At 46.8% G+C, this 19,917-nt stretch overlaps 6 non-coding genes across 6 annotated transcripts; 4 read left to right on the forward strand and 2 right to left on the reverse strand.

The window, feature by feature from the left end:
• The first annotated feature begins 9,680 nt into the window (after nucleotides 1-9,680).
• Nucleotides 9,681-9,753, forward strand: TRNAV-UAC (transfer RNA valine (anticodon UAC)). Its single transcript has one exon. It is a non-coding gene; the product is annotated as a tRNA-Val (tRNA).
• A 1,504-nt stretch (nucleotides 9,754-11,257) lies between these two features.
• On the reverse strand, nucleotides 11,258-11,329 carry TRNAQ-CUG (transfer RNA glutamine (anticodon CUG)). Its single transcript has one exon. It is a non-coding gene; the product is annotated as a tRNA-Gln (tRNA).
• A 1,185-nt stretch (nucleotides 11,330-12,514) lies between these two features.
• TRNAN-GUU (transfer RNA asparagine (anticodon GUU)) lies at nucleotides 12,515-12,588 on the forward strand. The gene has a single exon. It is a non-coding gene; the product is annotated as a tRNA-Asn (tRNA).
• A 603-nt stretch (nucleotides 12,589-13,191) lies between these two features.
• On the forward strand, nucleotides 13,192-13,264 carry TRNAV-CAC (transfer RNA valine (anticodon CAC)). Its single transcript has one exon. It is a non-coding gene; the product is annotated as a tRNA-Val (tRNA).
• Nucleotides 13,265-13,782: 518 nt separating this feature from the next.
• TRNAE-UUC (transfer RNA glutamic acid (anticodon UUC)) lies at nucleotides 13,783-13,854 on the forward strand. Its single transcript has one exon. It is a non-coding gene; the product is annotated as a tRNA-Glu (tRNA).
• A 699-nt stretch (nucleotides 13,855-14,553) lies between these two features.
• TRNAG-CCC (transfer RNA glycine (anticodon CCC)) lies at nucleotides 14,554-14,624 on the reverse strand. The gene has a single exon. It is a non-coding gene; the product is annotated as a tRNA-Gly (tRNA).
• Nucleotides 14,625-19,917: the final 5,293 nt, after the last annotated feature.

The following is a 19,917-nucleotide window of genomic DNA, read 5'->3' on the forward strand; positions in this document are numbered from 1 at the left end:
ATTTGGAAACCATTGTGAACAAAGCTGATATTAGCAAGTTCTTTTTGTGGGCATATGATTTATACATTCCATTTAAAACTTTTTATAAATTCACAAACTTATTATGTGAATGTGAATTCATTCACAAATTATGAATAAATTCATAAAGACAAAATTTATTGAAATGTTTAAAAAATGTATTCAAATGTCACAAAAGACTGAAGTATCAGCTTACCTTTGATTGTTTCCTACCAGAACATCCTTAAGATTAGTCACATGAAAAAAAAAAATTAGCCACATGCTCTACCAGCTGTATTATTTGCTTATCTCATTTAATCTACACAATAGCTTTATGAAGTACTTATTATTTCTTTTATATGACACTTGCAAAATTGGCCTAGCAAATTGGAGTTGACCCAAGGTCAAAGGGAAAGTAAGTGGTGGCACTAGGACTAAAAGGAGGTCCCCCAGATGTTGGGCTCATTACATTTGGGCTAAATATTCTCTGCCCTTCCTGGTTTCCTGTCTACCTTTCACCCCTGATCTGTGTGCTTGAGGCTCATCCTGGCAACCAGCATTTCCCGGTCTTTCTTGCCAATGGACTCCAGTGGGTGTAGCCAAACAAATGAGATCAGAAGGGAGAGGGGAGGAATGTGAATGAAAAATGTTGCCTGCCATATCAGCAAACAAAGCATGCTGTGCCATCTGGCCACCAGCCACTACCGACCTTAATAAGTGCATTAAGAAGAAACCTATCTGTTGTTGAAGTAGGAAATGCAAGCCACTGCAGTATTCTTACCTGGAAAATCCCATGAAGAGAGGAGCCTGGTTGGCTACAGTCCATGGAGTCCCACAGAGTTGGATATGACTGAGCAAGCATGGCTGAACACAGACTGTGGGATCTTAGGTCCACAAACCCTGGCCCACAGCTGTGAAAGCACCAAGTTCTAACCACTAGACTGCCGGGGATTTCTTATCACATCTTAAGATGTCAGTTACCTGGGTGTAAACTTTGTAGAAGCACTTCATTATATGTGTATTTGAAAGATGCAAGAGACTGGATCATAAATATTCTCATCACAAAAAAGAAATGAGAATTATGTGATGGGATGGAGGTGCTAGTTAATGCTCTGGTGGGAATCATTTTGCTATATATAACTGTATCCAATCAACGTGCTGCACACCCTAAACTCACACAGTGTCATATGTCAATTATATCTCAATAAAGCTGGAGAAAAAATTTATAAAAAAAAGAAAGAAACCGATCTCTTGTATCTTTGGAACCCATCAAAAGCCTAGGGGGACACATTCCAGTGCTGCAAGTTCAAGTGTTACCCAGCTAGGGAAGAAGAAGGCGTGCTTACTCACTGGCCGCCTAGCCAAGGATGTCTGCTTTGGCTCCAGCTGCTGAGGACAACTCCACCCACCTTCACCGGTGCCAGGAGGGCCTGGTCCCTGCCTATATTCACTTCATCCTCAGGAGTGGTTTAGATGAGGAAATCACCGAGGATTTCTTCTTTTCCCCTAATCTATTCCCACTCTTTCACTGTGTGTCTTCAAGACCACTGTTGGATGCTGAACGTACAGGACTTAAAGGAGATACTGCCCTTCTCCTACTGGTCTCTTCTTGCCTGGACGTTACTGCCCTGGGGTTCACAACCAGAGCGGCCGGGAGGCCACTGGCTGCCTGAGAACCTTTGTCGCCTCGTGCATCCAAGTGCACCGTGCACCTGTGCCTCTCCAGCTCCCTGCAATTTGAATCTGCTGCCCCCGAGCTTCTCAGGTGGCAAGAGAAGAGTAAAGCAGTCCTCTTTGACCTGCAGTTATCTCCAGGGCTGGGAGGATCTGTGAGTTTATCAGCTCATCTGATCAGATCAACAAAAGAGCAATAATATTTCAACTCCTTCCTTCCGGAATTTTGAACTTTTTTAAAAAAATCATGGTTTTACAGTGGAAAACACTCCCCTGCACATGACAATAGACCCAGAATTTTTAAAGACTGATACTTATGACTACACACAAATTTAAATCCAAAATACAAGCAATGAACTTTTGAAAATATCCTGTATGTAATACAATGTTACACACGCCCCAGACAGTAGTTTCCTGATCCCTTCCCATGTTCCTTTTTTCCAGGGATAACCACTTTCACTGACTGCTTGGCTATATATCTCCTTATCTCTAAGCAAATATTGACGCTCGGATTTTCCGGAGCCGGACGCTGCAGACCGGCCTGCAAAGCTGAAAGTGGAGTGTCTGTGTAGTTCCCTGCCCGCCAGTCATCTCCAAGGCAGCGGCCACCTGCAGATCTACATAACCCACCTCACCACTCCACACGGAACCCGCAAAAGGAACTTTGTCAGAACTAATGCCAGGCCAGCAGCTTTGCGATTTGGGGTGAATCGGGTCCCTGGACACCTCAGTAAAGGGTGGGAGCTGCTCGCAGTGAGGCGCTGTGGTCGCCCCAACCCAGCGACGGCCCCGCCGCAGTACCTGCCCGCTCCTCTCTCTTCCAGTCCCTTTCTGCTTCCGGCTCATCCTCTGTTCTCTCCTGATCTTGGCCCTTCCTCGGATGTTTTCGCCGGCCTCATACCTATCCTTGTAACCTCTGAAAGTTTCAGATTATAAAGATCAGAGAGATGCTTCTCAGCACCGCGAAAGGAAAACTAACTATTCAGGTCCATCACGGGCCTCATCTGTACTTTTCTCCCGAGCAGTAGAGGACACAAATGTTTCCATTCGCTCACGTCCTGAGACGTCTTCTCGGTGGAGCAGAGTCGCGGCAGAACGAAGGGAACCCAGCCCTCGGCTCCGGACTCCCAGCGGCTCGTCTCCCCTTCTGCCCCGGAGCAGCCTGGCCGGGCGGCCCTGGGTCAGGGACCTGGGTCTCCTCAGACGCCGAAATCTGCGACCTCTTTCGGTCTGAGCTTGGGACCAAAGGACGAGATTTCCAGAAGTGACGGTTCGAATCTTGACCGAACAGCGGCTTTGCGTGTCCAACGGAGACTTAAGAGCAAGAAACTCTGAATAAAATCGTAATAAACTGGGACAGGGTCAATTAAAAGTCAGAAGAATAGAGAACTTGAATAAAACACAGTTCTTCTCATTCAGGTCTGGAACCCTCGACCCTAAAGCTGTCGAGATTCCCAGCTGATTATCGACATCGCAGCCCCTCCACGTCACCATTTAGTCACAGGGACAACTTTTCTAATTAGAAAGGTTCCACGAGATTTGAACTCGGATCGCTGGATCCAGGGTCCTCACCATTACACCATGAAGACTATTTGGCAGCTCCCTTCTCTCCACTGCCAGGGAAAGGGCATCTGCTTCTTCAGCCTCCATAAGTCCCATTCCTACTCCCAAGACTTGAACACAGTTGACACTCACCCCTTTTGCTTTCTTTTGCTCCTCTCCTCTGGTAGCCTCAGTTCACTCTCACCTCAGAAAATGAGGTAAAATCCACTTTGGGTTTTGTGCCAGGGAAGAGTCCCCTAGCTCTCCATCATCAACCACATATTCTGCCCTGGTTAAGCAGAATGTCCCATCTTGAGCTAAAATTTCTGCACATAAGAGTGTTATTTGCCTTTTCCTTGCCTTCACCCTTTTCTCATTGCTCCAAGAGGGCAGATGATTGTCAGGGCAGGAGGCAGGATTTCCTGGGTCCCTTAGTTTTCCCATAGTACAGATTACCCTCCAAAGCCACTGCCACCACCTCTTATCTGTAACATGTAAAGTGTGGGCAGTGGAGTGGGAATGGAGGCAGGAGAACGCTCCTTTTCTTCATATATTTCTGATTTGGGAGGGGTGAGGTTTTTTCACAGCAAGTGTGTATTTGTTAGATTTGCAATATAAGTAAAAATAACCATTTATATCAAACACTCAGACAAACCAGCTATACTCACCTAGAAGTGAAGGGAACCTCGCTCAGTCTAGTCTGACTTTGTGATGCCATGGACTGGAGCATGCCAGGTTCCTCTGTCCAAGAGATTCTCCAGGCAAGAATACTGGAGTGGGTGGCCATTCCCTTCTCCAGGGGATCTTCCCAACCCAGAGATTTAACTTGGGTCTCTTGCATTGCAGGCAGATGCTTTACCTGCTGAGCCACTAGGGAAGACCCAAAGTCACCTGGGGTGACTCAAAATCAACCACATGTTGAGGAGGACATGAGGCACAGCTCTGACACTTAGGCAATCACAGACTCTTTGGTCAGGTCGGTCAAGTCAGTTTCTCTTCCATTTCTTAACATATCAAATCTAGAAATTGCAGTTTTAAAAAAGGCATACAAATATCAAGGTACACAAGAGCACTGTTTGCTGAATCATAGAGGTTGCACATCCAAGTTGTCTTACACTACAGACGGTACTTATGTACCCAAAATACCACCACATTAAATATTTGCATGTATAATAGGTATAAATCCTATCAGGGCTCAGAATAATAATCTTTACTTCTTCATTGTATCCTAAAAGTGTTTCTTCCCTAAGCCAATACACATAACAGAAAAAATAGCACTAGTTTTTGGCGGGTCAAAAGAGTCAGAAAGATGCCTAGTGTTGCCTTGAGACATATTTGCTTCCAGAGACTGGAGAGAGGTTTACTCAAGTGCCAAGGTCCAGCCCCGGCTGATCCAGAGTATTCGAACGGGAGACGGAGTCGGCGACTATTTACATATTTATCAAAGATATAAAGAGTAATAGAATGAGGATAGCTCAGTAGGAAAATTCAGTGGAGAAAAGAGGCTGAGTAGCTTGGTTTACACGGAAAATCAATATAACCCGTGACACCAGGTTAGCTCTGACCACGGAGGCCGCAGGCGCCCTCTCGAATAGCAGAAGGTGTCCCACCTTAGACACCTTCTCGAGTGGGTCTTTGAAGCCCAGGCAAATAAATGGTTGCAGAGGATATCCGCGCTCCAGATGGAGACTTCAGCCAGAATGTGAAAAGAATGACATGGGGAGACCAAGCGTTGGTGAGCAAGGCCTGTAGCTTTATTTTTAACAGGGGTTTATATACCCTAAGTTACACATAGAGGATAATAGGGGATGCAAAGTCAGCAGTCTTTGACCCTTATCAAAAACCAGGGTTTTTTTCCTGCAAATTTATCGTATACAAATGGTTTAGGTGATTTACATCATCTTCTGGCCAGAAGGCCTATTAACATTTTATGGCTCTTGACAAAGACTTATCAACCATAAGACTTATTTTCTCTTAGAGTAATTATTTTAAGGTTTAGCGCCATCTTCCGATGATAAAATTGCATTCCTATAGGGCGGATGTGTAATGGGTTTACAACAAAGGAAAGAATTTATTACCTTAAGGGTCTAAAGTTACTAACACCAAGGCCACTACTTATTTTTTCTACATACCAACTATATTAATTAATACACATTCAAGGATACAATTCAGGGGATGTGAAAACTTGGCAACAAGCATTGGCTCATCAATGAAATCTTTTACTAGTTTTATTCTGACAGTTTCTAACTCTCTGAGAGGCTCTAAGCTATTTGAATATCTTAAGCTTCCTGTGCCTCTCGAGGCTGGGAGACTGTAAACAATCGTATGCATAGCTGTAGGAGTCTGGGTAAACTTGTCAGGCGAGTTAGAGAGCCATCTGAGGGGTTTGGATTTAAACACTCCTAATTGCCCAGGAACTTTTATTAATTGGAACTGTAAGTTAACTCTTTGACAGAGAGAGCGAGATGGTGGTACGGAACAGCACCCAGTAAAGTCAGAGGTGAGAGCACAAAGCAATAAAGTAGGCAGACTCTGGTTTTGGGGGGAAGATGCTCGAGAATATCCGAGGGGACTCCTGAGGCTCGATCCCGCCTTTGCGTATGCCGAGCCTCCTTCCTCATGACCTTTGTCATGAGTGGAATGCCCCACCGGCTCCCGGCACTCAAGGAGGAAGAAGGCAAAGGGGAGGCTCTTGTTATGAGGAGGAAGTTCACAGCTCCAGGGTGAGAATATGAATCTTCTTTTTGGAAAATCAAGCTGTTGAGTGGTAACGAACAACACAAAGGCAAGGTTTATGAGTTCAAGGACCTGAAATGGACTCTGACTTATAAAGGAAGAAAAGAAACCCATAGAAAGTATGTTGAGAGATCCCAGAATGGCCAGGAAACCTGGAGAACAGGGCTCTCACAAGGGACAAGGACAGAATCAGGTGAGGTTAGAACTGGGATGGGTGGAGATGTGTGTTCTTCCCTTTTCCTCCAGCCTGCACATCGGTCCTGATCTGCAAGCAGAGAACTGGCAGTGAAGGGTGGTCCAGCTACATGGGAGCAAACTTCAAGAACACTCAGGGAGCAAACTGCAAGAGCAATCAGGGGAGCCTTTGTCTTGATTCCATTTACAGAAATTTCTGGAAGTATCAAGTTAATTCAAGGTGAAATAAATAAGGGTAGAATTCTCCAATCCAGGCTTCAGCAATATGTGAATCGTGAACTTCCTAATGTTCAAGCTGGTTTTAGAAAAGGCAGAGGAACCAGAGATCAAATTGCCAACATCCGCTGGATCATCAAAAAAGCAAGAGAGTTCCAGAAAAACATCTATTTCTGCTTTATTGACTATGCCAAAGCCTTTGACTGTGTGGATCACAATCAACTGTGGAAAATTTTGAAAGAGATGGGAATACCAAACCACCTGATCTGCCTCTTGAGAAATTTGTATACAGGTCAGGAAGCAACAGTTAGAACTGGACATGGAACAACAGACTGGTTTCAAACAGGAAAAGGAGTATGTCAAGGCTGTATATTGTCACCCTGCTTATTTAACTTATATGCAGAGTACATCATGAGAAACACTGGACTAGAAGAAACACAGGCTGGAATCAAGATTGCCAGGAGAAATATCAATAACCTGAGATATGCAGATGACACCACCATTATGGCAGAAAGTGAAGAGCAACTAAAAAGCCTCTTGATGAAAGTGAAAGTGGAGAGTGAAAAAGTTGGCTTAAAGCTCAACATTCAGAAAACGAAGATCATGGCATCTGGTCCCACCACTTCATGGGAAATAGATGGGGAAACAGTGGAAACAGTGGCAGACTTTATTTTTGGGGGCTCCAAAATCATGGCAGATGGTGACTGCAGCCATGAAGTTAAAAGACGCTTACTCCTTGGAAGAAAAGTTATGACCAACCTAGATAGCATATTCAAAAGCAGAGACGTTACTTTGCCAACAAAGGTTTGTCTAGTCAAGGCTATGGTTTTTCCTGTGGTCATGTATGGATATGAGAGTTGGACTGTGAAGAAGGCTGAGCGCCCAAGAAGAATTGATGCTTTTGAACTGTGGTGTTGGAGAAGACTCTTGAAAGTCCCTTGGACTGCAAGGGGATCCAACCAGTCCATTCTGAAGGAGATCAGCCCTGGGATATCTTTGGAAGGAATGATGCTAAAGCTGAAACTCCAGTACTTGGGCCACCTCATGTGAAGAGTTGACTCATTGGAAAAGACTCTGATGCTGGGAGGGATTGGGGGCAGGAGAAGGGGTCGACAGAGGATGAGATGGCTGGATGACATCACTGACTCGATGGACATGAGTCTGAGTGAACTCCGGGTGTTGGTGATGGACAGGGAGGCCTGGCGTGTTGCGATTCATGGGGTCCCAAAGAGTCGGACAGGACTGAGTGACTGAACTGAACTGAACTGAGAGTTTGTCAAAAGATTCTGAGAATAGTGACAACAATATTTATGATTTCACAGCTGATAACATGATTCATCCAGTAGTTTCTAAACCCAGGCACATCTGACAACAAATGCTTTCATTACTCCCATTTTAAAGCAGAAAGAAGGGAGGCACAAGAAATTTTCTTTATTTGTCTAAAGCCACATAAGGACAGAACTATTTTTACAACCCAGAATTTGTGCACTCAAGCACAGATAGTTGGATCTGTCTTCTCAGAAGTGGGTGTATCAAGATTTCTCAGTTGTAGGGATGGGAAGAAGACCAAGAAGAGGAGAGAAGGCAAGAGGAGGGAGGGGGGAAGGATAGAAGCACAAATTCTTTTATTCTCTCCTTCCTCCCCTCTCCGTAGACCTCCTTGATTCTTGCCTGCACCAGCCCTTTCCCTCCTTCCCCACTCTGCTACCTGGAGTGGAGCACTGTTCAGCTCTAAGGATTCCTGCCCAAGCCTCCTGGGAGGTCTCCATGCCTTCCTCCCAAACCAGCCTTCCCAGCTTGGTTTTCACCCTTTCCCGCTCCCAGGCGGACCTCACAGAATGCAGCCTGCCCAGGTTGGGATGCAGGAGTTCCAACCTCCTGGGACTGCTCCGCGGGGGCCTTTCCGTTGCCCAACCCACTGGATGCTGCGGATTCCAAAAACTGGGATAAAGTCTTTTAAAAAAGAACCGTTCACTTCGAAAACTTTTCTGTGTTTCCCTTCTCAACGGTCTTCATGGGACGAAGGGCTAAAGACGACAATGTATTCATCCAAGTCTTAGAGCATCGCAGTGAGTGCCCGACTCTGTCGCCGGCGCGGACACAGAATGACCATCCCCGCGACCTCTGTGCTTAGTCGCTAAGTCCTGTCCGACTCTTTGTCACCCCATGGACGTAGCCCGCCAGGCTCCTTGTCCATGGGGATTCTCTAGGCAAGAATACTGGCGTGGGTTGCACGCCCTTCTCCAGGGGATAGTCCCAAACCAGGGATTGAAAATGGGTGTCCTGCATTGCAGGCATATTCTTACCGTCTGAGCCCCAGGGAAGCCCACTCTGGTGGAAATCGCCTGGTGGACACAGGAAACCTAACAGCCCCGGAGGCCTATGCCAGGGGTGGGCAAACTTTGATTCGTTGGGTGTAGGTGAGGACGTGGGGAGAGCCATCATGGGTGCTCCGCCCCCCCCCCCCCCCCCCCCCGTGTGTTCGGCTGTCTTGGATCTATTTCCGTTCAGGCCCACAGGATAGGAGCCCTGGCTCCTGGTATCTCTGGGGGCTCTGGCATCTGTGGTCGGTAGAGGGCACGGAAGTGGCACCGTTTCCCTGGGGGTAGGGGTCTTATCCTAGGAAGAAGTGTCAACCCCAAAGACTCCAGGAAAAGCCGGTACTGCTCTCTCCGTAGCGTTCGGCTGTTAACCCTAAAGGTTTGTGGTTCGAGCCCACCCAGGGACGGTGGGGTGGCATTTTACAGACCGCCAAAGAGACTCCCTTTTGCCAGGAGAACACCAGAAAGTGCAGTGGCCAGCCGGCATGCAAGAGCACAGGAGTCAGGTACAAAGGAGCAGCGGAGAGGGCGGGTCCCAGGGGATTGGAAGCGTCGGTCATTCCTGAGAGCCCAGAGTACTGACCGCCGGCGCTGTGAAAAGGGCCACCGCGGCGCGGGACCGCAGCGTGGGAGGGGCGGCGTCCACACAGCTGGGCCGTGGAGTCTCCTGGCCTCGGACACACCCACTGTCCCCGCCTCCTGGGGCTTCCGGGAGTTTGTCAATCGGCTGGGGCCACCCCTGAGCTCGGGGGCGGAGCTAAGGGTCTGAGGCCTCTGCGTTGGGTGCGGGACCCCAAATGCAGCCTGTGGGGGCCCCAGTGTCCTCACTTGAGGAGAGATGAGGCACTCTAAAGCAGGTCTCTCGGGAACTGGCGTCTCCGCGTCTGAGCTAGCTTGGGGCTTCAAGGTTCCTGTTTGAGTGTTAAAATTAGGTGGTCTAGATGCTGGTGGCAGCATTCGGGATTTCATGAATACAGTGTTAAGGACTAGAGGGTGTCCGTTTCCGTAGTGTAGTGGTTATCACGTTCGCCTTACACGCGAAAGCTCCCCAGTTCAAAACCGGGAGGAAACAGGTTGCTCTCCCCCACCACCCCATCGCGGAGATTTCTGATTGGTGGAACCACCTCGTCCTCACCTCCACTGGCTCAGTTATGTCCTACTCTTTTCAACCCCATGAACTGTAGCCAGTCAGCCTCCTCTCTCTTTGGGATTTTCCCGCTACTTTGCTAGAAACCCATCGGGTCAGTGCAGCTGCCCCCTTCACTCTTGCCTGGCTCCCTGTGTCCTGCAGGGATCATAAAGTATTCTGTCAGGACACAGGGGTGAAAAGTCCTTCTCTGCGGCTGGTGGAATAGAGAACCAGATGGGAAACGCGTCCACAGGAGGGGGAGTATCCTCAAGAGCTTTCCAGGACTGTTGCGTGGGTGCTGTCAGGTGGGTCTAAGCCCCAGGATAATAATGCCTAGTCTTGTGTTGTTCTGGCCTTGACCCAGTCCCAGGTCCAGTCCGAATTCAAGCACAGAGGCATCCAGCTTTACCACACATATTCCACTCTCCCTCTCTCCAAAGTGGGGTAGTGAACCACCATTTCTATCTCAGTTAATAGAACCCATGTGGGTTGGGTATTTTTTTCCTCTTGAACTTTCTGATTTGCTGAAATGTAACACAGAAATATAAAAAACATTTAGCTTTAGATAAATTAGTGCTCTCCATGCTACGTACAAGAAAAAATTTCAAATTGATAATAAGGATGAATCTTGAATACTTTTAACACTCTAGATAATTCTAATAATTTATATATAATTGCATAGAAAATGTCCTGTCATACTCTCAGAGATGACTCCTGGTACGCCTTACCCAGCTTTAATAATTTTAGTCTAAAACCTACTTCATGTTGACTTTCAGATTTTCTAAAAATGTGTAAAATATTGGTACCATACTATTCTAGGTTGTAGAAGTCTTGCATTTATTTTCTATTCAAAATCCTAATGAAAGTGAACTGCCTAAGTTTCCTGTATTGTTTTGATTCCCTTAAGCAAACTCTAATTCCAAAAATTATTTCCATTTATAAAATTCAAAATTATGTGCCACAGAAAATTAAATATACCATATAATATTTTTTCAATGAAGATTAAGTCGTATAATTATAGAAATCATAGTTACATATATTCCCCTTTCAACATGTGGGTAAATGTTTTTAGGTACCATGTAATATGTGAATATCTGACATGACAACTCATACCGGCAACCATTTACTCACAGGGACACCTGTGCAGTTACAAAATGGGCAGGGCGAAGGCTCCTCACAAGGCAGGACTCCGTGGGCTCAGCCTCTGCCTTTTAATTCAGAGACCTAGGGCACCCGACGAGGGGGAGGCACTGGCTGGGCCGCTGCGCCCCTGGCCGGGGCTTGGAAGGCACAGATGGGCAAAGCCGCCCGGGTCCAGCGAGGACGCCCAGGATCGGTCCCACACCTGTCCACCGTGTCCGTGTCAGCCAGGCCGCTGAGGGTCGCGGGAGACCTCAGGTGGGTCCTATTCGGGGGTAAAAAGTGCTTCTCTTCTAAGTAGGCAGAAAGGTCCCACCGAGATTTGAACTCGGATCGCTGGATTCAGAGTCCAGAGTGCTCACCATTACACCATGGAACCCCCTCCGGAGCCACCTCGCCTCCATCGCCAGACAACGGTATCCGCTTCTTTAGCCTCCGTACGTCCCACCCAAAAGCTCAGGGCAGTTCTTCTAAGGTCCTGAGGAGACTCCAATACGGTTGACTCCCCTAGGTGCTCAACCCTCTCGCTTTCTCTCCGCTCCTCTCCTTTGATCGACTCAGCTCACTCTCACCTCAGAAAATGAGGTGAAATCCACTTTGGGTTTTGTGCCGGGGATGACCCCCTAGGTCTCTATCACCAACCGCATATTCTGTTCAGGTAACCAGAGTGTCCCATCCGGAGGTAAAATTTCTGCAAATAACAGTGTTATTTTCCTTTTCTTTGCCTTTTCCCGTAGCCCAGGGAGGGCAGACATTCGTCAGGGCAAGAGGCAGGGTTTCCTGGGTCCCTTAGTTTTCTCACAGCGCTGATCTCACACCTAAGCAGCCACCACCTCTTACGTGTAACATATAAAGTGTGTCAGCGGTGGGGTGGGAATGGAGGCAGGAGAACTCTTCTTTTATTCTTCATATATTTCTGATTTGGAGAGGGATAAGTTATTCTCACAACAAGTGTATATTGTTAAATTTACAATGTGAGTACAAATAACCATTTAAAGAAAACACTCAGACATACGAGCTATACTCACTTAAACTGAAGTCAATGTCGCTCAGTCGTGTTCAACTCTTTGTGTCCCTAGGGACTGTAGCCTGCCAGGCTCCACTGTCCAAAGATTCTCCAGGTAAGAATACTGGAGTGGGTGGCCATTCCCTTCTCCAGGGGATCTTCCAAAATCAAGGATTGAACCAGGGTGCCCTGCGTTGTAGACGGATTCTTACCGTCTGACCCCCAGGAAAGCCCACTCTGGTGAAAACCGCCTAGTGGACACAGGAAACCGAAGCACAGCCCCGGAGGCCTTTGCCAGGGTGGGCAAACTCTCATTCGTTGGGTGTAGGCGCCGAAACGGAAAGAGTCACCGTGGGAGCAACCCGGTGTTCAGCTGTGCTTGGATCTATTTCGGTTCAAGCCCGGAAGCTTTGAGGCCTGGATGGCGGTTTCTCCGGGGGCACTGGCATCTGTGGTGGGTAGGGGCAGAGAAACAGCACCGTTTCTCTGGGGGACAGAGCGCTCACCCCGGGAATGAGTGTCTACTCCAGAGAGTGTCCAAAAGAACCCCGTAGTGCTGTCTCTGTGGCGCAATCGGTTAGCGCGTTCGGCTGTTAACTGAAAGGTTGGTGGTTCGAGCCCACCCAGGGACGGTGGGGGTGACATTTTAGGCAACACCAAAGAGAACTCCCTTTTGCCAGGAGGACACCGAAGAAGTGATGCGCCCAACGGACTTTCAGAGAAACACAACAGGAGTCAGGTGCAAAGGAACAGCAGGGAGGGCGCGTCCCGGGTGGATTGGAAGCGTCGGTCATTCCTGAGAGCCCAGAGCGCTGATCGCCGGCGCCGAAAACAGTACCACCGAGGCGCGGGTCCGCAGCCATGGAGGGGCGGCTTCCACACCGCTGGGTTTCGGGGTCACCTGGGCCTCGGGCGCACCCACCGTCCCCGCCTCCTGAGGCTTCCGGGAGCTGGGGAGTCGGCGGGGGCGACCCCTGAACTCAGGGTGCGCAGCTGAGGATCTGAGGATTCTTCGTTGGGTGCGGGGCCCCGAAGGCAACCTGAGGGGCCCAGGGGTCCTCACTTCATGGGAGAGGAGGAACCCTAAAGCAGGGCCCTCCGGAGCCGCCGTCTCCGTGCCTGAGAGAGCTTGGAGCTTCAAGGTTCCTCTTTGAGTGTTAAGAATTGGTTGTGTGATTACTGGTGGCGGGACTTTGAATTTCATGGATACATTGTTCAGGAGTAGAGTTTATCCCGTTTCCGTAGTGTAGTGGTTATCACGTTCGCCTCACACGCGAAAGGTCCCTGGTTCGATACCGGGCGGAAACAGGTTTTTCTCTTTCTTTTCGCCCCGCTGAGATATGTCTTATCATTGGAAAAACCAACAGGCGCGAAAGGCACGGGGTGAGGCAGGGGACGCAGCTGGAGGAAGACTTGGTGACCACCTGGAAGTCTCTTTATTCAGCGCTAGGAGAGGCCTCGGAGCCACTTTAGAGATCTGGAGGTGGACGGATTCACTCATCACCAGCCACTCATCACCGAGCCTGACGACAAAGAAAACCGAGGTTCACAAAGAGAGCAAGTCCTGGGCTCGGCAGCACGCAGCGCTACAGCTAGACCAGGAGGGACCCAGCCCGCTACTTTGTGTCCTTGCCCCAGAGCAAAAGCGACGCCCAAGAAAGGAGACGTGAAGGGCGATGAGCAACGGGGCAGGGCTGGGAGCCTTGAACAGATGCACACAGCCCTGGGCTGCTGCGACATTGCCTTTCCCGCTTTCTGACTTTCTGAAGGGTCATCTTCCACTCACCTTTCACCTGGAGAAGCTAAATAAGGTATTTGTCTACAGCTCCCTGGTGGTCTAGTGGCTAGGATTCGGCGCTTTCACCGCCGCGGCCCGGGTTCGATTCCCGGTCAGGGAAAGCTTTCTTTCTTCCAGCGTCTGCACTCACACAAGTCTCTCTCTTGCTGCCCAGATCGGAACTGTATTTTGCTTAAAGGTCCAATGCAGAACATTTCTGCACAGAGTTTCTAAATGCCGCTGAGTCCGGGCCTCAGGGTCCTGGACCTCGGGCTGGCTGTTGGAGCTGAGATGCCGTGAACAGCCTGTGCTGGCCAGCTCTGGCCTACACTCTTTTCTCCTGGCATGGTAAACCCAGAGTCTTACTTAACAGAGTTTTCATTCAAGGAGAATGTGGGGCTTCAGTTCCAAAAATTCATTAAAATCCCAAACCAAAAGCTTTTTTAAGATACCAAAGTTTGCAAGAATACGAACATCCTATATCCTGTACCTAAGTACCCAGTTAACATCACATTCTTTCTTTATATAAGTCATGACATCACCTGATAGTAACTTACCGATATTTCGGGATTGTTCCTTCCCTTGGCGTCCCTCTCACAACTAACTTCTGTGGGACCTGTCTTCCAAGGCCAGGGAACAGCTTTCCCGTCCGGAAGAGGGTCCTCTTGGCCCTTCAGGAACCTGGAATCCGTTCTCTTTAGGATGTAGAGAAGGTATATGTGTGTTAGTCGCTCAGTCCTTTTGGACTTTTGGCCATCCCTTGGACTGTAGCATTCCTCTGTCCATGGGCCAGCAAAGCTCAAAACCAACACAACAACAATGCATTGGCCGGGAATCAAACCCGGGTCTCCCGCGTGGGAGGCGAGAATTCTACCACTGAACCACCAATGCCACTATAGAGAGCATATTTGCATGGATAGCCCAGATGTAGATTTATTCAGGTCTTTCTCAAGTGCAGGCCACTCATGCCCTGTGCTTGTAGGACGGTCTAGGCTTTCTTCCTCCGCCCTCAGCTGTACCGGCTGCCCTCTGCCCTCTGGCCTCCTGCGGGTTGCTTTGGCGGGCACTCAGGTGTGCTTTGGATCCGTCTGAGTGGTGGAACCGCCTGCTGCTCGTGCTCACTGGCCCAATCTTGTCCAAAACTCTTTGCGACCCCTTGGACTGTAGCCCACCAGGCTCCTCTGTCCTTGGGATTTCCATGCTCCTTTGCTAGAAACCTATCGAGGCAGTACAGCAGCCCCCTTGGCTCTTGCCTGGCTTTCCGCGCCCTGCAGGGAGCATAAAGTGTTCTGTCAGGACACAGAGGTGAAGAATCCTTCCCTGTGGTCAGAGGATGAGAGAACCAGATGGGAAATGCTGCAAAGGGAGGGGAATATTCTCAAAAGCTTCCCAGAACTGCTGTGTGGGCGCTGTTGGTTGGGTGGCTGCCCTATGACAATAGTGCTTAGCCTTGTGTTCTGGCCCTGACCCAGTCCCAGGTCCAGTCTGAATTCAAGCACAGAGGCACCCTGCTTTCCCACACATATGTGATTCTGCCTCTCTCCAAGGGGAGTTCTGAACCACCTTTTCTATCTCAATGAAGAGCAACCATGTGGGTCTTTTCTTTTTTTTTTTCCCTTTAACTTTGTTTTGCTGAAATGTAACTCAGGAATATAAAAAGGGTTTAGCTTTAGATAAATTAGTGCTCTCCATGCTACAAACAAGAATAAAATTCAAGTTGATTATAAGGATGAATCTTGAATACTTTTACACTCTTGAAAATTCTAATAATTGATGTATAATTACATAGAAAATGTTTGTCCTGTCATGCTCACAGAGATGACTTTTGGTATGCACCACACTACTTTAATAATTTTGGCCTAAAAACTACCTCGTGGTTACTTTCAGGTTTATTATTATTTATAAAATTTAAAATTATGTGCTCCAGTAAATTAAATATACCATATAATATCTTTTAAATCAGGATTAAGTCTTTTGATTTAAGAAATCATAATGACTTAATTATTCCCCTTTCAATTTGGGGTCAATGTTTTTAGGTATCATCGAATGTGTGACTCTAAGCAGCATTTATCAGACACGACTCAGCTCAAATTGCAATTTTAAGATCTATCATTAACTTTAAGTTCCTTGACTGATATCAAATTGGTTGAATTAATGTATAATCTTTGCCCGGAAAATTTCTAATTAAAGTAGAAATCATAATGCCTACTTTTTTATAGGTTATATATAGAAGAGCTCTAGCTTAACACCTTAAGAGAATGTGTGCGTACCTTTAGGAGATGTTCCTGAATGTAGCCATTACGTCACTTGAAGAAGAGCAGAACACGTGGACTCTCTAAGTTAAGTAAGGACGTGTTGCTTACCTGATGTACTCCTTCATTAAAAAAAAAAAAAATTACTGATTCTTAGTTACCTGCCTTCTAGATCTCAAGTCACCCATTTTCCCATGTGCTAGGTAATTCTTTTTTTAGTCACTTCGGGGTCCTTAGGTGCTGGAAGGCAGGTGAACCTGAGAACATGACAGGCTGCTCTCCTGCTGTGATTCTTATTTGTCTGTGTGTGTGTGAGTGAGATTCTTATTTTTGATGCCTCCTGTTGTGAATGCACCAAGGAGTGGGACCTTGACTTTGCTCCTGATACAGCAGTTTTCCTGGAGAAGGGCCTGGTGCCTGGTGAGCACCTAGTAAGTGCTTGCTGACTGAAGGACTTCTAATACACACTTTCGGAAAACTGATGAAGAGGACAGAATGTGGGTAAGATCCACAGAGGCCTAGAGTATAAGGGACAGAAGGACAAAAACTCCAAGAGGGAGAGATAAGGGCAGAGAGAAATGTCCTAGAACCTAGAGATATCCTTAACTGAGTATGGAAAATCTGAAAAGCTCTTCTTTCCTCATGAACTTCAACTGAGGAATCAGTGGAAGGTGAACCAGGAACTCTAAGGATCCAGGTTTGCCCAAGATGTATTATCGGTGCAGGATTCTGTAGCTTGCAACAATGTGTCTCAAATGAGATAACTTTTGCAGATGTAGCCACGTACTGTCCAGATATCATACAGAGACAGTCTCAGGCTTGCAAATGCACCCACATACTAGAGGGAGACCCCTCATTAGACTGTGTGCATCCAACCAAAGCCAAAATACAACTCATGAAGGAAAGAGGATAAATGTCTGGGACCAGTGGGCTTTTTTTTTTTTTAACTCCTGTAATCCATAAGCTGCTCTGCAAGAGGCTCTCCAGAGTCATTCTGGCTGGTCTTGTCTGGACTCAATGACTTCGTCAGCACTGAAAACAGTTACAATTATTAGAATACTTTCCAATCAGCTTGGAAGTTTGGTTGCTGCTCTGGAAATGTACACATTGTCTTTTCATTGTATTTCCCACTAAGTTGAGTCAGTAGGGCACAAATTCCTTTGTTAGAGTAACAGACAGGTGTATTGACAATTTCTTGTGATGCCAAGACCATGAAGAAAAAGACTCTTTCTTTGAGTCGGCAAAATACATTGGAATATAAATTAGCACATCTATTTAGGGAAAATTAAGAACATAAAGAGATGCCTTCAGTTTCTAGCAAAGGTGCAGTGACAGAAATCAGATTAACCCTCCTTCCTAAATCTCACTTTCCCTGTTTGTCCCACTCCCAAAGAACAAAAAGACAAAAACCATGAAATACCGATTTCTAAGGCACTGGAAATCAGGCAACAAAGGACAGCAAGCCCTGAGAGGTGACAAACAAACAAGATGAATCTTGCCATGGGCCCAGGTTCCTGCTTTCAGTGAGTTCCCAGGCTGGGCACCAAGAGGAGGATTTCAGGTAGTATTGGTGGAGAGCAAGGCAACTAGAGTTCACAGGATAAAGATCCAGTGATTCTTATTTGCAAAGCAGATGTAGAGCAAAGGTATGGCTATCAAGGCTGAAAGGGGTGTTGGGGGAATTGGGAAATTAGGGTTTACCTAAATACACTATTGATGCTATGTATGACACCACCCTTCTGGCAGAAACTGAAGAAGAACTAAAGAGCCTCTTGTTGAAAATGAACGAAAAGAGTGAAAATGTTGCCTTAAAGCTCAATATTCAGAAAACTAAGATCAGGGCATCTGGTCCCATTACTTCATGACAAATAGATGGGGAAACAGGGGAAACCATGGCAGACTTTATTTTTCTGGGCTCCAAAATCACTGCAGATCGTGACTGCAGCCATGAAATTAAAAGAGGCTTACTCCTTGGAAGGAAAGTTATGACCAACCTAGGCAGTATATTAAAAAGCAGAGGTATGACTTTGCCAACACAGGTTCTTCCAGTGGTCATGTGTGCATGTGAGATTGGACTAAAAAGAAAGCTGAGTACTGAAGAATTGATGCTTTTGAACTGCGGTATTTAGAAGACTCTTGAGAGTCCCCTGGATTGCAAGGAGATACAACCAGTCCATCCTAAAGGACATCGGTCCTGGGTGTTCATTAGGACTGATGTTGAAACTGAAACTCCAATACTTTGGCCACCTGATGCAAAGAGCTGACTCACTTGAAAAGACCCTGATGCTGGGAAAGATTGAGGGCAGGAGGAGACGGGGACAACAGAGGATGAGATGGTTGCATGGCATCACCGACTCAATGTACATAGGTTTGGGTGGACTCCGGGAGTTGGTGATGGACAGGGAGGCCTGGCGTTCTACAGTTCATGGGGTCGCAAAGAGTCGGGCACAACTGAGCGACTGAACTGATCTCAACTTGTACAATAAATAACAAATGAGAACCAATTGTATGGCATAGGGAATTACTGGATGCTCTGTGTTACCTAAATGAGAAGGAAATCCAAAAGAGAGGGAATATATGTATAGCCAATTCACTGTGCTATTAACACAACATCATAATTAACACACTGGAAAACAGCTATACTCAAATAAAAGTTAATAATAAAAAAAGAAACATGAAGAAAGGTCCCGTGATGACAGAGAGTGGGAGAGAGATAGAATACTGGGATATGAAACGGGATCCCTCAGGTATTCAGCAGAGTAATGATCGGGGTATCCTCATGAAAAAAGTGCCTGAGGCCAAGGAAAGAACGTTTTAAAAAGATCCTGGAACAACACCTGGTGCTCACACAGGACAAGCAATTGTATCTAAATGATCTCCCCACACAGACTGGACTACTTATAACTCATGGGCCATTGGGAAGAACATTCAAAAAACTCTTGTGATGGACAGGGGGGCCTGACTGTTAAAATGCTGCACTCAATATGCCAGTAAACTTGGAAAACTCAGCAGCAGCCACAGGACTGAAAAAGGTCAGTTTTCATTCCAGTCCCAAGAAGGGCAATGCCAAAGAATGTTCAAACTACTACACAATTGCTCCCATCTCACATGTTAGCAAAGGAAAGGTCAAACTTCTCACTGTGAGGCTTTCACGGTATGTAAACTGAGAACATCCAGATGTGGAAGCTGGATTCAGAAAAGGCAGAGGAACCAGAGATCAAATTGCCGACATCCATTGTTTTATACTAAAAGCAAGAGCGTTCCAGAAAAACATCTACTTCTGCTTTATTGACTACGCCAAAGACTTTGACTGTGTGGATCACAACAAACTGTGGAAAATTCTTCAAGAGATGGGAATACCAGACCACCTTACCTGCCTCCTGAGAAATCTGTATGCAGGTCAAGAAGCAACAGTTAGACAGGAAACAACGGACTGGTTCCGAATTAAGAAAGGAGTATGTCAAGACTGTATGTTGTCACCCTGCTTATTTAACTTCTATGCAAAGTACATCACGTGAAATGCCAGCCTGGATGAAGCACAAGCTGGAATCAATATTTCTGCAAGAAATATCAATAACCTCAGATATGCACATGACACCACGTTTATGGCAGAGAGCAAAGAGGAAGTAAAGAGCCTCTTGATGAAAGTGAAAAAGGAGAGTGAAAAAGCTGGCTTAATATTCAACATTCAAAAAACTAAGATCATGGCATCTGATCCCATCACAACACGGCAAATAGATGGGGAAACAATGGAAACAGTGAGAGACTTTATTTTCTTGGGCTCCAAAATCACTGTAGATGGGGACCACAGCCATGAAATTAAAAGATGCTTGCTCCTTGGAAGAAAAGCTATGACTAACCTAGACAGCATATTAAAAAGCAGAGATATTACTGTGCCAACACAGGTCCGGCTAATCAAAGCTCTGGTTCTT

Source organism: Bos indicus, chromosome 3, assembly GCF_029378745.1.
Source record: "Bos indicus isolate NIAB-ARS_2022 breed Sahiwal x Tharparkar chromosome 3, NIAB-ARS_B.indTharparkar_mat_pri_1.0, whole genome shotgun sequence".
In the NCBI taxonomy this organism is placed as follows: Eukaryota; Metazoa; Chordata; class Mammalia; order Artiodactyla; family Bovidae; genus Bos; species Bos indicus.